Raw genomic sequence first — 21,403 nt, 5'->3', positions numbered from 1 at the left:
TATTATTAATTTTGTATTAATACACATCCAAATTTAATGGAATTTTACTGTACAAAAATTATTATTTAGAAATTCCTCCTTGGTGATCTTGGAGGGAAAGCCAGTGCAAATGATATTTCCCTATTTATAACAAAGACTTAGTCAAAGTCTTCTCCAGAAGATTGACTGTGTGATATGAACTCTGTCACTTGGAGTGTAGAAATATTAGCTGAATTGAGGGTACAACTCTGATGGTTAATTGCCTCTTTCCTTCATCACATGAGAACTTCAGGCAACAAAGAATGGTCAGATTGAGCCACCATGTTGCCTGTCGGCCTGCATGCATCCTCCCTTCATTGTCAGCAGAAACATAGGGGCTGGAGGATGACACTATGCCCCCACACAGAATGACTTCCACAGGATAAACTTAAAGGGCTTAGAATAAGATCCTGCAAAACAATGACTTCTAGATACCTCTACACCAAGTAATATTAAAAAAAAAAAAATTCCATTGCTAAGAGAAGCGTACAAAAACAAACACAAAACAGACCAAGGCCACTATTTACATGTGTCTCTATTTAACACAACACAGATATTTAAATGGAAAACAAAAAAGAAGTACTGGACAACTCCAGGAGCTCTTGGGTCTAAGCCTTCAAGAAATTTAGAAGAAGAAGACGGAGAAGGAGAAAGAGAAGGGGAAGGGGAAGGGGAAGGGGAAGGGGAAGGGGAAGGGGAAGGGGAAGGAGAAGGAGAAGGAGAAGAAGAAGCAGATACGGCAAATAAAACTTGCTATCTTCAAACTTTTACACTTAGGTAGCTCATAAAATAAAATTGAAATTCATGTGCTCCTCTTTGCATATTCATAAGTTGACATGTACACGTAAACATTTTTATTATAAGTTTAAATAAGATTATTTGTTGATAATAGAAAGTTATAATATTTTACACCTTGAGAAAATGAAATATGATGAGGTTTGGCTATAATTGAAATAAAAAGTCTATATTGATAAAGTAGGTTGTAAGTACTTGTTAAACAAAGTACACAAAATCTGAAAGAAATCACATAAATCTTTTACATCTTTGGCTTTACTCAATGTTATCTGGAAAATTTTAATTGCTTTGGCAAACATTCCAGTTATATTTAAAATATTAGCGTCAATAATTTATATTACTTGGACAGTTTGAATTTGGGACATTCCAACCGTGGCCAGACAACATTTTTTAAACCCACTCTTCAGTTTTAATCAAAATATGCATAAGACAGGTAAAGAAAGGAAACTTTGATTAATCTGAAAAGGGAGCTGCCTTAAACCTAGTGTTTTGATTTTCTCATTGTCTAGCTTAAGGAGATATTCCCTTTGAGCACTGAAAGACTAGCACTAGAAGTTTTTTATGCCTCAAGGCAACCGTCTTTAGATACAAGATGCATGATACAAGATGAATGAAAGATGTGCATTTCTTCTGTAAAATGCTTAAAGGGACTATTTTGAAGGTAGGGTTATTCTCAGGCAAATCAATTTTCTGGGAGAAACTTTATATGGAGTTTGACTATCTAGAAATTGATTCTTTAAAACGATCCACACCTGTGTACCACTCAAAAATCTTCTCATAAACTAAAGGGTACTCTTACCTCTTCTTGAACTGCTGGAAATAGGAATAGCACCTTTTTAGAAGTTATCAACTTTAATAGGAGTAACTGAGGGCATCTGTTGGTGGGAGTGAAAGAGGAAATGGGACAGAGGGAGAAGAGGTAAGGGGAATATAAGCTGCTTCTTTGGGACACTGCGAAACACTGGATATGGCAGAGAACTTCCCTAGAGCACAGAATTAGCAAGTGTTCTATTGTGAGTTAAAGGTGGGAATCTGAAATTCATGAGTTCAGTTTTCAATAAGAGATGAACTCATTCATTGTACTTTCAAGCTGAAATGAATGTAAGAATCATGTGGCTTATATCTTTGCGTCTCCATCCTGTCCTACAAGTTCTCCATATAACATTGCCCCAGCAGCTGGCAAGGAGCTGCTCGTGATGAGTTGTGATGGTGCTCAGCGAGACATGTACTGGACAGGGTGTTGCCAATACCTCAGAGAGCAGAAACCAACACCATACTCTCAGCCTCTGTCAGAACCTTCACAGGAGTGGAAATGTGTGTACACATACACACACACACACACATGGGCACACATGCATACATACATGCACACACACATGCATTCAAATGAGCATGATTGAATATTAGCATTAGATGTTAACAGACATCCCCTAGAAATCTTGACAATCTATCCAGACTCATTTGACTCTTTCCAGGCCCTGGGGGGAACTTCTGAAATATTCAAACACCTCTCCTTCTTCACATCTTTCAGGAGCTTCTTTTTGGGCAACTCAGCTGTCAGTTTAAACCCATTATCCTTCATTCAGCTGTCCATTCTGATACTCGTAATCTATTCCACAATTCTCTACTCTCATGTGACCCAATATCACCCTGTTCTTCCTCCCAAATCTTTCCTTTATGTCCTCAAATCCCTTTTTAAGAATCATTAAGCACAGCTCCACCCTCAACCCTTCCAAGGGACAGTTTCCTGCCCTCACTCTTGCATCTTTGAAATCTAGGTCTCTTCACAAGAAAGCCTCTACTTCGATTAAGTAGAAGTATCTCATTTTCCTACATCTCATGCATTTCATGTAGTGATCTTCCTCCCAGCGCTACTAGAGCGTAAATAGGAAGTAGTGTACAAAAAAAAAAAAAAAAAACAGCCATAATGTGTCTAACCAAGGTGATCTAGACAGAGTCCCCATGTTATAAGCTACAACTTCAGCTCCTTTTGATTTTTTTATGTGTCTTTCTTCTATCAGTCTTCTTTCTGCCTTTTCTTTCTGAGTTAGGCTAAAGACGGTGGCACATTTTTTGACACTTTTCCCAGCACAGGACTCCACCTCTTTTTCATTTGAATCACAGCAGGCTCTGTGACTGCTTAACCAAAAGAATAGGGCAAAAATGATATCATGCTTGTTTCTAGGCCCAGGCCTCAAGAGACCGTCAGCTTTTACTTCTTGTCTCTTAAAATAGCTACACTTGGAACCCAGTGGCATGATGTGAGGAAACACAGGCCCTGGTAGAGGCCAACATAGGGAGAAAAGAGGCCATTAGTTGTCAGCCCTAGAAGCTCCCAAGTAACAGCCAGCACTGACTTCCTAGCAATAACGGGTGAGGCATCTTGCAAGGAGATTCATTAGCTTGTCAAGAACCTCAAATAGTGACGTGTGAAACAGTGATGAAATCTTCCAAACTGCTGATCTTTTAACAGAATAAACGTTGTTTCATGTCACTAGCTTTGTTACACAGCAATCAATAAAAGCAGAACCCTTGTTTATGTACCTCGCTTAAAGTGGCATATTTTATTACTTCAATTCTTGCCAATATTCTCATCTTTTTCTGACTACTCCAGACAAAACGTTTACCATGGACCAACTCATCTGTCTACCTCATGTGGCTGATCACAGATGTAATCCCATGGTTTCTACCCTCAGCTGGTCTTACGCCCTACTCAGAAACCCAGTATTTCTGTGTCTTCTGTTATTTTCAGTGTTTTAAGCTTACTCCCATTTTTTTTTTTCCCAAAAGTTTGACCAAGAAACCTAATTCTTCTTTCAGCAGATAACTCAACTCCCATTTTGGAGCAAGTATAGAAGTCACCGGATGGAAACGCCTTTAACACTCTGCCAGTTATTGTTAGTTCCCCTCCTCTCTGTTGTTCATCTTCAATTTCTTCTCCTCGACCGTGTTCTCCCAAGGAATGTTTGGCGACAATGAAATATTTCCCATGTTAGAAAAATAAAGAATTATTTGGTGCCACATTATCCTGCCAACTCAAGCCTCACCTCTCCTCAATATCCACATCTCCTAAGAGCCTTCTTAGATGCGCTGCTTCCATTCTCTTACTTTCCCATTCACTCCACAATTACTTCGGTCTAGCTTTTTGCCCTCCCTATCACTGAACCTGATTTTCCTGGGGCTATTAAATATTCTCCTATTACTATATCTATGAGATATTCTTAACCCCTTATTTAACTTGAATTCTCTGCAACCATGGGTTTTGTTAACTTGCACTTTCCTGAAATGTTCTGTTCCTTTGGCTACTGTTACTTGTTTTCCAAATTTTCTTCCTACCTCTCTGACTGCTCCTTCCAAGTCTGCTTTGCTCCCTGCTCTTCCTCTCTTTGTCCCGAAACTTGCTATCTCTCCCAGTTCTACTAAAGACAAGAGGATCTACACTACAGTACACATTCTTCCTGGATGACCTCATGTGAGCTCATGATTTCAAAATTTGTATTTCCAGTCCAGACCATTTCTCATGAGACCTAGACCTATAATTTATATCCATATGAACTACCCACAGATATACCCAAAACAATTTGTCTAAAATAAAATGCATCTTTTTGACTGCTAAATGTACTCCTTCTCCTGTTTTCTTAAGTAAATGGCAAAATAATTAGCTGCTAAAATCAGAAATGCAGGCATCATTTTAAATCTTTTTTTCTCTCATCCCACACATCTGAATATTGACTAGACTTGAAGTTGTATATTTAAATTATCTTTAAAATCTCTAATTGTCTTTCCATCCCCAGTTTAGAGAGGAATTATCTTTTTCTTACATGGAATTTAAAAACTTCCCTACATTGCTCAACTATGTTTCTAGAATTTAAATATGACCATGCTATTCTTTCAATTAGGAAAACTTTCATTAGTGATTCCTCTTTTCCAAGTCTCGCTTCCCTCTCCAGTTTCATCTTGTATGTCCCTATTACCCACCCCAACCCCAAGCTCTGTTTATCCCAGCCATGCTCACTGAGGACACATATCTGTCCTCCTATGTATAACACTAACAACCCTGTTCCCATTACTCACTGACAATCCATAGTCCCGTAAACTGTAAAATCCAGGTTGCATATCCATCATATGCAATCTTCTCATGTACTGTTTATCAATCAGGCTAGTATTTGTACACCATATTGCAATTTTCACCTTCTCATTGGTAGATTCTACAAGTGTGCAAGCTTTGTAAGACTAGGCAATGTATTACTTTAGCTTAGAGTTGTAGCCTTAGTGCATGACCTTGCACCTAACCCATACACAATAAATGTGTTTGAATGAATAAATGAATAGCACTCTCATTTTCTCCAATAAAAAATTTAAGGCCCTGAGAGCACATTAAAGGACACCGTATTATATAATAGACTTTTGTATGTCCCGCCTCTCTTCCCCTGCCAGTGTTTCATGTATTTATTTTTTAATTTTTCAATTGCAGTTGACATACAATATCATATTAATTTCCGGTGTATAACAGTGATTAGACATTTAAATAACTTACAAAGTGAGCACCCCGATAAGTCAAGTACCCTTCTGACATCATACATAGTTATTACAATATTATTGACTACATTCCCTATTTTTATTTTACATCACTGTGGCTGTTTCTATACCTGGCAATTTGTACTTTTAATCCCTTTACCTTTTTCATCCACCCTCCCAACCCCACACATCTGGCAACCATCATTTTTTCTCTGTATCTATGAGTTTGTTTCTGTTTTGTTTGTTCATTTGTTTTGTTTTTTAGATTAAATATACAAGTGGTTTGAAGATTTGACTACAGTTGTACTTGAATATAAAGTTTATTCCTTAAATCTCTTGGAATACAGACATTGCTAAACTTTAACAAAAGTATGGGTTCGGGGTTCCCTGATCCCATACCTTCCTGAGTCTGTCTCTCAGATTCCTCAAACTTTGAATACAGAGTCAGGGGCAGGAAAAAAAAAATGTTCTTGCTTAAAGAATTGTCATTAAATAAGGTGTTTTTTTTTCCCCTTTATCAATCACACAATTAAATGTGGGTTTAAAATTTTAACTTTTTAGTGAATATTTTGACATCTAAATGAACTATTCATTCTTTGAAGCAAATGTCTCTGAGGTTATAGCAGCTACATAGCTGCTTATTCATAAGAAATAAATAGAAAATGGAACATTTGCTGAGTTCTGTTGATTTTTCTAAATAATTGAACCTCAACACAATTTGTCCACTCGATTTTGAACCCCTGGTGGACTAGGACTCTGTGCGTGTGTTAGTTTGTTTGTAACTCTGGCAATCATCATAGTATCTAGCAAAATGAAGGTCGTTAATACATGTTAGATGTGTGCATAGTTCTAAAACTGCTGAATTCGTTGTGAAGTGAGTAAAAAAAAAAGAAAGAATTGCATCCATCCTTTTACAATCTACTTATATAATTCAGATCTACTTTCTGGATGAAGGCCAGTCAAATTTCGCTCCTAAAAAAAAAAAAAAAGATACCACTAGGAATTAAAGATGAATATTTAGGTATTTCCTTGTTTGAAAATATATTCTATACGTGAGACTTTTTTTTTTCTTTCCTGTAGAAGAAATATCCTCAGAACCATAAACTCAAAGGTTGCCCAGTCTGCATTTTATTGCTGTGGAGAGGATGTCCATTCACACAACTGCCAATTGCTTTAGTTTTGATAAAGCATATGTAATTACTTTTAATTTGAATATAAATCCCCTTTGTTGAAAGAAAACCTTTAACTTTAGTTATGTTAGAGAGGAAAACAGCATAAAAAACTGGCTATGTACATATTTAAAATCATAAGCATAAAAATACTAATTAAGATAAAACATCATACCATAGTCTCTATAATAAACACATTAATTATCCAATCAGGAATGTGAGCACCTTCAGAAAATTATGACACGAATCATAAAATCTCACAGAAAAATTAAGTTAGGGAAAATGATGTGGACTTTGGTTAATAGTCTAGTTAATTTTTGACACCTTTGAGGATTTTTTTTCAGACTATATAAAACAAAGTCTTCATCTGTTAATAAAGTAGATTTTTGGTTTTTTTTAAGAAGTTCTATGTTTTGGAGTTCCCAAAACAACCAATACATGGAAGGGTTTATTTATAAGCTGTCAACCAACAGAAGAAACTAGAGAATACAAACAAAATTGCACTGACTTTTCTTTAAGTAAAATTCGGAGTTAAAGACAGACATAAGGTATTTCTGACAGCCACTTAGAGATTTAAAAATGGAAAAGTTAGTTACCATTGGAGTGGCTTCCATTGTAATGGATGCTTTGTGGTGCTGCCCAGATTCCCCTGCGGGACTGAGACATTTATTTCTTCAACTGCAAAGTGTTGGTGGCTGACAGCTCTCAGCTGAGTCCCTCCTCTGTAAAGTCTTTTGTTGTGACTGCATCAAATTCACACCTTTCCTTTGTCCAACACTATGTCTTTTCCCCAACCAGGCCCCAAGGATGATCCAAAGACTGTTCCCAATAAACATCCTACACAAATGTGAGTGTCTTAGAATCTTTTGCTAGAGAACCCAACTTACTACCGACATTCAGACTATAAAACAAACAACCAAACAATTTAGGCTGTGGGTTTATAAGGGCAATACAATTAATTGAATGTAAAAAATCTGCCTTTAACCTTCTTTGTCTGAAACACCTTGGAAGATACTCAGCCATCTGGAGATGGATTTGTTTCACTGATTGACCAGGTTTTGTTTTGTTTTGTTTTGTTTTTGTAGGCCAAACATTAAAGACACATTCAAGTACAGGCACATAAAATCCGTCTCATGATTCTCATTGTCCATCTTACCAACATCGCAATTTGTTTCTTCTTCTTCTTCTCCTTTTTTTTTTTTTTAAATTAGTTTATTGGGATGACAATGGTTAGCAAAATTACATAGGTTTCAGTTGTACAATTCTGTAATACATCATCTATATATCCCATTGTGTGTTTACCATCCAGTCATATTTCTTTTTTTTTTAATTAAAATTTATTGGGGTGGCAATGGTTAGTAAAATTACATAGGTTTCAAATATTCAATTCTGTAATACATCATCTATATATCACATTTTTATTTTTTTCTATTCCCCTATACTTGGCATTTCTTTCTTTTATTACAGCCAAATATACTAAAAATTTACATAAATTGAAACAAAAAAGACAACATTGAGTTTCAACTGAATTTTTTTAGGCAACAAACATGAAATCAGCCCTCACATGACTGCCTAAAGCAACCATTCCCCAAACGTACATGGGTCATAAAAAATTAGGACCCTTTTAAAAAATATGGAAATTCCAATTCAGTCATTCTGGGGTGGGGCTCGATAGAGTTTTAACATATTCTCAGGTGAATATAATAATCAGGTAAACCTGAGAAAACAATAGTTTGGAGGAAAAACAATAGCTTCAAGTCCTGTATGTGTCTGGTGCCTTTCAAACATTAATATGCATACAAATCAATGCATATCTTGTTAAAATATAGCTTTTAACTCCTTAGTTCTGGACTAGAGCCTGAGATTCTACATTTCAAGCAAGCTCCGAAGTGATAATGATTGTCCATGGAAAACTAAGTAGTAAAAGTATAACCCATTCAGTGTACCTAGGAGCAGGAGCATTTCACATGTATATCTTAGGTCTTTTGGAAAAATGGGCCCTTTGAAGATTTAGTGCTTTACATAAGAGCAAATGCACTTTTCCCATTCTCTTTTTCATTTTTTATTTTTTGTAATTGATATCTGCAGAAGGGACAAAAGGAAATAAATCCCTTTTAGTCCACATAAACTTCGAAGTATCCTTTGGAGGTGCCTGTGACTCTCATTTTAACCAAAGCTTCCTCACTCAAACTCTCAGTGTTGACTTCAAGTATTCTCAAATTGATCATCAACTCTTCATGTTCTCAGTTAGCTTGACTAAGGGATTTTTAAGGAACTTGGGAGGCATCCTCTAGGAAAAGATTTATGTGACATGTTCTTGGGTGACATACAGTGTAAAACTAGTCAACATATTGGTTTATTATGTTTTAGTTTAAAGAAAAGAGTGACTTTTATGACCAGCTTATGAACTGGTAGCTCAACATTGATGATGAGCCTTAAACAAATGTTTTAAAGGTTCATTTATCACACCCATGTTCTCTTCCAGTTGTGCTTCATTGTCTGGTCTTTCTACTTTGGGTGGCCTCAAGAGTGTAACAGCTGTGTTTTAGACAGCTATACACCTTATGTAGAAAATGGATTTAGTACACATCCATATATATACAGAGGGTGCCAAAAATATGTATACACAATTTAAGAAAGGAAAAAACTGTATTAAAATTAGGCAATGGTAAACACTTTGAGCACCTCTTATAATTGCAGAAGTCAAACATTACTTGTATTCATCTTTTGTTATGGGTATATATTGAGTATTACATTTTTAATAGTTTTCCTTTCTTAAAATGTGTACACATTTCTTTGGCACCCTCTGTAGTTCTTAATCTAACTGCTTAGTCCAGTAGATCACAATGCTGAACTGTGGGGTAGGTGGCATTGGGGAAGAGTAGGGTGGTGGCTGGGCAGTGATAACACGGAAGACACTTTGTTTTAATATTGGCTTTTGTTATTTTTTGGCACTCCCATACATACTAAAATTTTTGAAATTCAGCACTTATTTTTCAGTTTCTAAATTTATATAAAGTAAAAGGCATATCTGTGTTAAAAGAAGTCCTAACCTTCCCCAGGAAATTTCCCATAGTTACATACACAAGTTTTCCTCGGGTACTTGGAAAATCACATTCCTGACTCACGAGGAAGGCAGTGGGAAGAAAATGGCACAAAGACACCTCATGGCCAGCTCTAGATAATAGCTGAAAGTAAAGGGACTGCTTAAGATGATTGCTTCTTAAATTTCCATTGCTAGAGTTGCTATCTGAATGATTCATTACTATACAAATTATATTGGGAATATGGGTCTCAATGTAAAAGAAAATATGGTTGTAGGTTTTGCCACTAACATCTTGTATGTCCTTGGACACAAATGACCCTTAAGATAGCAATAATTATTCCCGACCCATTGACTGTAGAAAGCTAATCTGTTCAATAGTAGTTAAAATACTTTAAAAGACCAAAAAATATATTATTTGAATGTGAAATGTTATTTCTATCTTTTATTGACATTAAACAAAGTATTTTTATATGGAAGTTGGTGGTTATAGAATTATAAGCACACAAGAAATACAAGGAGTATTACAGCATAATTTAAAAGTAAAGCACTTTCTTTTAAATCCAGGAACTATGTATTTTTTCAGTGTATACACTGAAATTACTTTTAAATAATGTAATCATAAAATTTGTGAAAATATCTTAAGAATTATCTGATAGTCTTCTCATTATACAAATATGAAACATTAAACCTGGAAAAATTAAGTGACTTACTCTAGATATCACCACTGTTTATTTGTAAAATTAATACTAGAATCCTGAAATCTTTTTACAACTAATTCAAGGATAGAAGGTAACTCAGATAGTGGAAAACATTCTACTTATTTGTCATCTATAAGGACTAGTTTTGTAAATATTAAGTTCCAGGCCATGACTACCCAAGTATGATATTATTCTTCTGGAGTAACTTGCCAGGGATTGGGGATTTAAAAAATCAGTGAAAAATATGAAGATATCTAGTAGAAAGCTGTTTGTGCAGCCCTTGTTATATCAGTGAAAATGATTTATTTATAGCTTAATCTTCGGGCTCTTGGAATTTTTCTTTTTAAAAAGGCAAGAAATATTTGTACTATCAATTAAACTTTAACAAAAAAAATGTTGTTTTCAGAAAGGGAAAATGTATTTGGGGAATCCATTTAGTAAAGTTGAGTCTTTTGAAAGATGTCGCTGTCATCACTATGGGCCATTTGGTTCACCTGCTATTCCCAAGAACGTGTATATAGCAAAAGATCTCTGCCTGAGGCAGTCCCTACTAATGCTGGAGCCAGATCAGTGGAATGGATTGGAAACATATAAATGTTTTGTCACCTTCTCAGTACTAGAGAGCTCAAATTGCTGAACATTTTATTCCCTTTCGTGGCTGACAAACGTGTGTTCATTATTATAAAAGGTTTAGGGATGGCATACTGTGTAAGAGCTCAGATGAATGAAAACAAATTTAAATATAAGCAATGGACTGGCTTACACTTTGCGTGTTGTAAATACTCTTAGAAACACTATGGGGCCTTATTAAGTCTGAACCTCAGGTCTTTCAACTTCCCTGAGAAAAGAGAACAAATGGTAAGTGTATGGGAAAATAAGTAACTAACCTCTGTGATTTCCCACTTCAGCTCAAGCCCAGATATTTTTGTCAGTTGTTAATAACCGTCATATTTCTCTAAAGCATTTTCTTTTTCTTTCTTTCTTTCTTTCTTTCTTTCTTTCTTTCTTTCTTTCTTTCTTTCTTTCTTTCTTTCTTTCTTTCTTTCTTTCTTTCTTTCTTCCTTCCTTCCTTCCTTCCTTCCTTCCTTCCTTCCTTCCTTCCTTCCTTCCTTCCTTCCTTCCTTTCTTCCTTCCTTTTTTTTAAGGAGAAAGAAAAAAAGAGAGAAGCATTTCAAGGAGAAAGGCTGAACCATGCAGTATAGGTTCACATTTTTCTGAGTGAGAGGAACCTATTGGGATGAAGGCAATTGGCAGGGCTGCCTACTGGAGAAGAGGGAGCTGGGGCTTTAGCTGGAGTAGGTGAGAGTGGAAATCAGACTGAGACAAATTAAAAGTCAGAGCTACATCCAGATTCAAAGGAGAAAATGGCAAGACCTCTGGCTTAAAAGTGGGGGCGGGGGAGTCTCAAGGGAAAGATGAAAAGAAACTATGTTGGGATTGGAATACGTTCACACAACCAAGAAAATCTGCTCAATATTGCATTCATTGTTCTCTTTTTTCAGATACATACTTGTATATGACAGTATATTGACTCCCAACACCTCTAACACTGCGAATCACTTTGATATACCTTACACATCATGCAGAGTTCTGGTTTAAGGACAAGAAGACTAAGAAGCATTTTTTACGTGAAGAGGAATTAAGGCATAGAGAAGGAAATTAACTGATTTCATGTCACATAATTAAATTACTAATGGAATTTGCAATAAAGCCAATGTGCTGCATCATTTCTAGAACTGCTACACTGCATGTGACCATAGGGGTTATTTGGTCCAGTGTTCCATCACACCTGGCCCACCTTCCCTTGGAGCTTGAAATTCTGAACTAGTATTGCATCCACCCACCTCAGTGTTATCCAGATAATACCTGTCAGGTTGAGTGGTAATATCAAGACTACTAAACAGATGTTTTGTTGAACATAAAACTCACTCTTCACTGAAATGTCAGTTACCATTTTGATTGTTTTCTTATTTTTCTATACAGGCACTTGTTGACAGGAAACTCTGTGGCCACCATTCATTGCATTTAAGTAATCAAACAACCACAAACTGTCACTGTCACTTTCATTTCCTGTCATCATTTATTTTCTTTAGCTGCTCCCAGTTTATCATTGAAGCCTGATGCCTCCTGCATCTATGTATCAGGCAACGAAGACTAGGTATGTGCAGGTGCTGAAAAAAGATGTGAGGGAGGCAGTAAATGCTTGTAACCTAGCTCCTGGCTTTCAGTTTATGTTATTCACCTGTGGTTTTAGAAACATATATTTTTTTTTTTTGTTTCTGGATCAAATGGAAATCTTAGGCTTATTGCTGCAGGATTTCCTTAATCCTCCCACAGTAGTTAAAGACAATCCCTAGCTTCACTTTGTTTGTTGTAGCTTGTGCAGGAGTGATGCGAGGCAGGCTTAACTGCTTCCATGAACAGCTAAAGGAGAAAGCTTTGTGATGGTAAGAACTGGATTTGGTTGTCCTTCAGAAGGACCTTCCTCCCAGCTGTTTCTGTATAAATGTGTGTCTCTATAGCTTGGAAGACTACCAGGAAACAGGTGTTTTTCTATTAATATCTAAGAAGTATCAAAGGAACGAGAAGGTACAGCAGTATATGAAAATCAGGTGGTCCACGGTTGAATACTTTGTACACAATAACTAATCACTCAAAGCTTATGTCTATTTATAAAAAATGTCTATAATTATAAGCCAGGTGGCTGTGGTTAGGGGATTGTGGGGTTGTTCAACAGGTTACTTGACTCACCGTTACAACTTTAGAGGAGACATGGCCACCTGGGCAATGGATGGTGTGGCATGCGCCTGCCTGTTGACGGCGTGCATGTGCTGTGCCCTAGCTTCTTTCTGTGCTGAGTTCTAAATCTGCACATATAAAAGTTATAATCTACAAATATCCCTTTCCTTTTGCAAAGATAATGGCCAGGAAAACTTTACATTAGATTCTATGAAATTTGAGTCCAGAAATTTTGTTATGTTTTTCCCTCTGAATCTTCTGCTGAATTGGTATAGATTGGGGTTCACTGATCCAGTATTTTGTAATCCAAAATGTTATCCTACCAGTTGACTTTGTGGCTATAGATTATTAGTTTTTGTTGCTCACCATTTAATTCAGGATCCATAAGGAATGGTTTGAATAGTGTGGTATAATGGCAGTGGTATGTTGTATAAGTGAAGCTGTTGGTAATTTGTCAAATATTTCTTATCATGTAGCTAGTGACTTGTTAGGGTCTGTGGGGGGATATAAAGAAGTGTAGGAGATGGTCCCTGTACTGAGGGAATTTTCTTCTTTCCTAAAGAGATAAAATATGGTAAAAAGATTTTTTTTAAATGTTTACATTACATGCTCTATTCCTGGCACAATCAATATTTGCTGAAGTTGGTATAACTTGGAAGATTACTGTGTAAAGAGATTGGTCACATTTCAAGCTTCATGAAGAAAGTGGGACTAGAGGAATTAAGTAAGAAAAACAAAACTACAGTCAGGAACATTTGGGTGTAGTGATTGTTTTTGTTTTCTATTTCTGCATAACAAATCAATACAAAGTAAGTCACTTTAAGCAATACCTATTTATTATCTCCCAGTTCTGTAGGTCCGGTGTCTGGCATATTTGACCAGGATCATCTCTGTTCCATGTCACCAGAGGCAGCAAATAAAGTTATTATCCAGGAAGCATTAATATTTGTAGCTTAGGGTCCTCTTCCAAACTCATGTGATTATTGACAGAATTCAATTCCTTGCAGCTATTTGATTGAGGTCCTTGTTTTCTTTCCAGCCATCCTTTAGGGGCCACTGTTATCTCCTAGGGGCCTCTCTTAAGTCTTTGCCATGTGGCCCTCTCCATATGTCTTCTCACAGCATGGTGGCTTCCATCTCTAAAGCAGGAGAATGTCAGCTGCTTCAAATCTTCCTCTTCTAGGAGGGCTCAGTCTCTCTTTCAAAGACTCATCTGACTAAACCAGACCCATCCAGGTTAATCTCCTTTTTAATTAACTCAAATGCAGCAGATTAGTCGATCTGATTAGTATTGAGAGTGAAATCCAATCACATGTACAAATTCTGTCCACACTCAAAGGGAAAAGATTGCACAGGGCAAATACATAAGGAGGTGGAAATCTCTGGACCCATCTTAGAACTTTCTACATACTGTGGTCATAGAAACAATGTGGAATGAGGTGGTTTTATATGAAATGTTTGGAACATAGTTAGTGGGTCAGACTACCTACAGAAATCAATTGTGAGATAATTTTAGAATTGTGAATTGAAGAAAAAAAAATAAGGACAATAAATGCCTCAGTTCCTTAAGTCATTTTGGTGGGTTTCATGTACTTACCGCAGTATTTAAAATGAGGGAGTGAGAGTACCCTCCATTTAGTGGGTTAAATAATCTTGAGACATGTTGTCAGCTCTCACTGTCTAAAGTCACTGACAGTAACTTAGAGCAGCGTTAGCAAATCTTTTCCTTTGTTTGGAAGCCTTGTTTGTGTCATACATATAGTTTATAATAATAAGATATATATTGCACAAGTGATTTTCATTAATATTTAGTAGACTATTTGGACTAAGCATTTACTGACCTTGGTAAAGGCAAATTCAATTTTTCTGAAGCTTTTGATTTTTTTCTCTCAAGTATGTATAAGGAAAAATTATAACTTTAAATGGTTTACTCTTTGCATTGTAAAGTTTCATTTTGTGCATTTTTTGCTCTTAAATCTCTCAAGTTACAGGTCCCTTATGAGAGCTCACACAACATGGTAAAGATCTAGATGGATCGGTAATAAAATTGTGGGTATTTTTCTTTTTAATAAAGTCTTTGTAGGGCTTGTAAATGCCTTAGGCAACTTTTTCTTCTTCCTCACCCTTGTCGTAAGGCCAGGTTATGAACAAAACGAGCAAATATTTCTACAAGATTAGTTCATGTGTGAATCAAGCAGTGTATTTCAAGTAGCCTCTTTTTTGTAAAAATATATACAATCCCCCCCCCTTTTTTGTTTCTAGGTATCTTATATTAAAGAAAAATCATGACCCTTAATATACCCTCTTGAGGTTTATAAACTTTAGAATGTTATGAAACATGGGAAATTCAGCCACAGAATCTAGAGCAAAGTTCATTGATGATACCCTGGGACTTGATCATTTGGTACTATTTTATGATGGCCTCAGAAAGCAGTGCACCGATGCAAAAACAAAAGTGTGTGCTAATATTGGCATTATGACATCTCTTCCAAAAGCATCTCTTTACGGAATCAGTGATGTCTTAATATGTCCTATTTTTGGAAGAAGTTATGTGATGTTTTTCCATAATCACAGTCACGTTGGTATATTAGGTTGTCCCCTTGCACCAAACACTAAACTGTAGCAATGGGCGTATTCTTGGTAAATCTAAAGAGATAGCTGTTACAGTGCTCTCTTGATCATTTTGATGTCTGGAAACTTTAAGATCTCGTAAGCAGCCTTCTCTAAATTTGAACCCAGCACAGTCTAGGACCAATCAATGACATTATAAGATAAATGGGTAAAAATTAAAATTATGTGTTTCTGTTGGTTTTCTATATATTCATATTTTACTTATTGTGAATCTTAATTTAAGATCGATGTTTTGCTGAGGAATGAGGAGTTTAATATTAAAGTAGGTAAATGCAATGACCCAATCATACAAAATACACTTAACAGCCTTGGTCTTTATGTATCCATCTGTGATGGTTTTAATCACTCAAGTTCAGTGGTAATTTCTCTGGAAGGAGCAAGTGGCTCTTAGGAGATGCCAGGATTTAGTACATTCATTATTTTCTTAATGCTTTATTTCTCACTAAGCCAGAGGTAGCGAACTCACTTTTTCATAGAGGCCAGTCAGATCACAAACATGAGTAAGGCTGGCTGAGCGGACTCTGGCTGACAGAGGAGTGTCTGCTTTGCCTAATGGGGCAGCTGTTCATCTCTAGCTGACCTACTCATGCTGGGTTGTGGCACAGTTATACCTGAGTCTCCAGTTTTCAACAAGAGCAAGAAATATAGATTTTTTTTTTCAAATTAGATATCATCATATATATAAATGTAGGAAGTGAATAGTTATCAACAGAGTTTGTGGTCAGAAAAACCACAATATCAGGACCAGACTCACTTTCAGATACCAGTCTGTAAACACACAAGGCTATACACTTCATGAGAATCGAGAGTGCTGGGCTTCATCTCTAGTTCGCTGTGTATCCACAGTACAAATTGACTGACTCAAGCTAGGCCTTCCGTAGTTATTGAATGAACACAGCTGACTTAGCAGCTGATTACAAGCATTCCATTTCTCCTAATCTTATGCTTAACAAGAATTCAAAAATGAGACCAACACAATGGTAAAAAATAACAATATGCAGGTAGATTCAGGGACATCATGGGCTTCATGAGGTTATTATGAGAGTTCTTTGCCTGTATGAGGTTAAAAGAAAAAAAAAGAGGCCTATGGTTAGAAAACCTAGCCTGCATTATTTCATTTGGTTGTCACAATATTTTACAACTTGCAGGATAATATGTAAACTATATAAACCAGTAATTTTATACGAATGTCCATATTTCAGGATTTTCTTCAAAATAGACAGATCTAACATTATTGGGCTCACATTACCACATAGCAATATTTACTAGATCTGGGATGTGATTTATCCCTGGGACATATGCCTATCAGTTATTCAGAGTACTATTGTTCCATCACACCAAGGTTTAGTGCCACGTGCCAATTTTTGTGGCAATTGTATGGTCATTTTTCTTATAATAAAGAAATAGTTCTCTTAGTATATGGCTCTGCCTAAAGTGAGAAAAGGAGAAATGTAAACTAATGTCCACAGAAAAGCCTGTGCACAAATGTTCACAGCAGCTAGATTTGTAATAGCCCAAACTACAAGCAACACAGATGTTCTTCAGTGAATGAAAGGTTCAACAACCTATGGTACATCCACACCGTGAAATACTCCTTGACAATGAATAGAAATTAACTTCTGATACACAGAACAACTTACGTGAATTACCAAGGATTTATACAAGGGGAAAAAAGTCAATGTATGAGACCACAATGTTACATGTTGCATGGTTCCATTTTCATAACATTAATGAAGTCACAAAATTAAAAAAATAGAAAACAGATTAGTGGTTGCCCAGAGTAAAGGGTGAGAAGGGGAAGGTGGGGTGCAGGACCGAGGCGAGTGTGGCTACTAAAAGAACAGTAGGGATCCTGTGATGAAGGAACAGTTTTGGTTCTTGATTTGACTGTAGTGGTGATACACAAACCTGCATATGTGATAAAACTGTGTAGTACTAAATACACAAACACACACACACAGGAGTACTTGTAAACTGGGGAAATGTAAATAAGAATGACAGATAGTTTCAATGTTAATTTCATGGTTGTGATATCCTACTACAATTTAGCTGGATGTTGCCATTGGGGAAACTGAGTAAAATGTTCATGGGATCATTTCATACATCTGCATGTGGACCAACAATTATATCAAAAAAATAATAATTTAAAAATATTGGGGAAAGAAAGTCTGTAGGGGGTTACACAAATAACCCTTAACATGCCCGCTTTACCCACCCATGTCGATTGTCTGGTCCTTGTAGGGCTCTGAGGATGTAGCTGCTGAGTTACACTGCCACCCCTGCAGCTCAGAATGGATCCTTTCAAAGGGAGAACTGTGGGTTTGAAGCTGGAAACAAAACAAAATCAAAGGAGGCACAAAACAGTGGTTAAAATTGAGCACAATAAAAGGGGACCTTGAAATTTCTCCAGAGAGAAATGTCTTTGATGTTTTTCTAATGACAAAGGGTTAGCAAAGCCAGAGCATACAATAATATTGCTAACTGTTGTTGTTATCTTTGCAAGTGCATTTCTGCCCAAACAGTACAATGAACCTGAACATTCTCTCCTATTTCTTCTCTCCCATGTGAGCTAGAACAATGATGTTTGGGGTAAAATCTGGTTTGGCCTTACAAAACTACATCATAGTACTACATACTCCTTAGGTATCCTACCAGCTACTCAAATGTAATTGCTCTGTAGTTAGAAAATATAATAAGCTAGGAGGTTGTCTAAACAATGAAAGGTGGTTATAGAGGAGTGGTAAATATTGTCAAAGGGTCCATTTTGATTCACAGTCTTAATTTGTTATGGCATAATAAATATGCCAATATGTAAAAATTGATAGAGGGAACCTTACTCAGAGTGGAGTCAGGAAGTCATGAAAGGAGAGCTCTCACGCACGTACCACAAGCTGACTCGTTGCAGTCTGCATAACCAGCAGGAAAATGGAAGACAAGAATTATTTTAACAAAGAAGGATATTTTTTCACATGTGAATTCAACCTCTGCTAAGAAGAAGAGGGAGAAAGAGAAGAAGGAAGAGCCCTCCCTACCCTAGCAATAACATACTAACCAATGCCTGCAGCCAGTGAATAACTACCATGAACTAACCAACTTCGAACTTTTGTTCTTCTCCAATGAGTTCAAAACAAATCTTTCCAATTTCTGTCTAAAACCTATTAAAAGTTGACCTTATTTTTGCCTCTTCATATTTGCCTGTGGCTTGCTACATTTTTCTTGTCCCGAATGGTAACCCTTTTGCTATTCACAAATAAATTCATCTTTTTGAGCTTGCCTTAGTTTACATTTTTGTTTAAGTCAAAACATATAATTAAATAAAATGCTAATTTGAAGAAAAAAATCACTTTGATATCATTTAAAACTTGACCAAATGCAACGTGAAAGCCTGGCCCCTGCATTATATCTGTGCTCCCTTTGCTTGCTGAGTCTAGGAGGAAGAGTAGGTCAGGAATGTAACATGCCTCAGGTCTGCCTCCATGCGACAGGACAGGGAGGTGTAGGCTTCCAAAGGCTCAGCTTTGGAAAGGCTTGACTTCAGAGCTCTGGGGGAGGGGACAATTCTCTATTTGTTTATAGTCTTTAGCTCTAATTACATAATTACATTGGAAGGGGGACTGACTTCTGAGCAGCAAAAGCAACAAAGCAAACAAGGTAAAATTATAACAGGTCAGTCCAGCTATTATCTCTTTAGCCCTCCAGTGTGTGTGCCTGTGCACGCTTGCATGCGCTCACCAGCCAGCACATGGTATTAACAGATAAAGGCAGTCAGGGGTGTATGCAAGGCTATCATTTTACCTTTAATGCTCTGTGGCACCCTGATTATCTCATTGAAATTGTAAGGTAAACGGGATGTTGTAGAAACAGAGGCCCTCCATGGCAGGTAATAGAGCAGATCTAATTAGCCTCAAGTACCTGTAATCCTAGGAGATGTACCCCGAGATAAAAGCTCAGGAAAGTCCCTCAGGTATGACTAATAGGTCCCCAGCCAGGTTGGCTCTGGATCAGGTGTAGTATGTCAGCTGTGCTGAATGCGCCCTATTGATCCAGGAGAGCCTGCACTTTTTGCCACAAATTGAATTCAAATTGCTTACAAGGGGAAGGCATCTGGCTCTACCTGATTCATATTTCAAAATAATTTTCTTCAATACTATTTTGATAGTAGATCGTTTAGTTGTTGGTTTTTTGTTTTTTGTTTGTTTGTTTGTTTTTTAGAAATGTCTTTTTAAATATAGCCTCTTAACTCTTGTATATAATTTTCTTCAAAAACAATCTGTAAATTCTAAAGACAAGTGTATTATCGACCCATCTTTTATTTTAGAAAAAATGGAGAAGAGTTTATTTAAAAATTATGGTGCCTGCCTGCTAGGTGATAGTTTATAAAATTAAATTTTGTTATTTACTTTAAAGGAAAGATGGATTTTTTTTTTCTGTTTATTAACTAATTATAAGAACTTAAATAAGTAGAAATACAGAAGAAAAAAATAAAGAGTTGTAAGAAGTGGGTAATCTAAAACAGTGTTTTCCAAACTTTAGCATAGAAACCTTTTATTCAAATAAAATGTTGTAACACAGCCCCCACCCTCTACCACTGCTCTGTCCCCTCCCTATGCACAGTCAGAGGTGATAAAAGCAGTATCCTCTGTATGAAGCCTGGCTGGAGACCTGAGCCCCACCCATTTGGCCCCTTCTCCTCTTTGTGGGGTCTTTGAGAGGCCTCTTAGAACCCTTAAAAAAAAAAAATCACTGGACTGGGCAATGTTCAGTCTTTAAACAGGGCTATATCTAAATGATTTCAGGAAAAAAAACAATGAGAATCCAGGCTATTTTTCAAAACTATTACTGATTGAGGTGCCATAATCTTTTGCTAATCAAGTAAGTAAATAACACTTCCAGAAAATGATTCCTAAGCACTGTAAATTTTTATTTTGATCAGACATTGGGAATCATCTCATTCATTCTACAAATATTCATTGAGCATCTACTATATACCAAGCACTGTTCTAGGAACTGGAGAGGCATAAGTGAACAAAACAGACAGAATATACCATATTTACACAGATAGAGAATATATAATTAGCAAAATAAGGAAGTACATTTTTTCAGTAATATTAGAAGATGAAAGTGCTAAGGAATATAATAGAAGCCATATAAGAGGGTTTAAGTACCTAAAGGGTTAGTGACAATTTTAAATGGGGTAGCTAGGGTAAGCCCATTCAGGAAATGATATTTGAACAGAGACACCAATGAGAGGAAAGAAATAGCCATATGGATTTCTGGGGTGTAATACATGTATAACACAGTACTTCATACTCATACATAGTAAACACTCAACTTGTTTATGTAATGTTTCTTTTTTATTTTAGTCAAACACTTCTGGATCGTGATTCAGTTAGAAAAGCCAAGGCCGCCATCCTCAAATATAAGGAAGGCCAATTAAGGTAAATATAAAAATATTAGAAAGTTTACAATAAAACAAAATATTATTATTGTTGTTTAGTATGGGTTAAAAAGGAAAGCAAGCTTGTATTTCATAATACTTAATGGCTTTCCACACATTTCATAGCGGCGTTTTCCCATTTCTTACTCAGACAGCTGGGACTGAGAAGTTAAGTTGGTGAGATTACTAGTAGCATACAAGCCCTGGCCAGCACGTATTACCGGCTCATGAGAGCCATATATGTGTATCGCTTCCCACTCTCCATTAGTGTCATCACTTTGGTAGACTGAAATCAGCCATGAGTGGGCATACTCAGGCTAAAGAAATTAGAATGCACTGTAGATCTTCCTCC

This window comes from Rhinolophus ferrumequinum, chromosome 8 (assembly GCF_004115265.2).
Source record: "Rhinolophus ferrumequinum isolate MPI-CBG mRhiFer1 chromosome 8, mRhiFer1_v1.p, whole genome shotgun sequence".
Taxonomy (NCBI): domain Eukaryota; kingdom Metazoa; phylum Chordata; class Mammalia; order Chiroptera; family Rhinolophidae; genus Rhinolophus; species Rhinolophus ferrumequinum.
The sequence above is the reverse complement of the archived record's forward strand: the minus strand, read 5'-3'. Positions refer to the sequence as shown.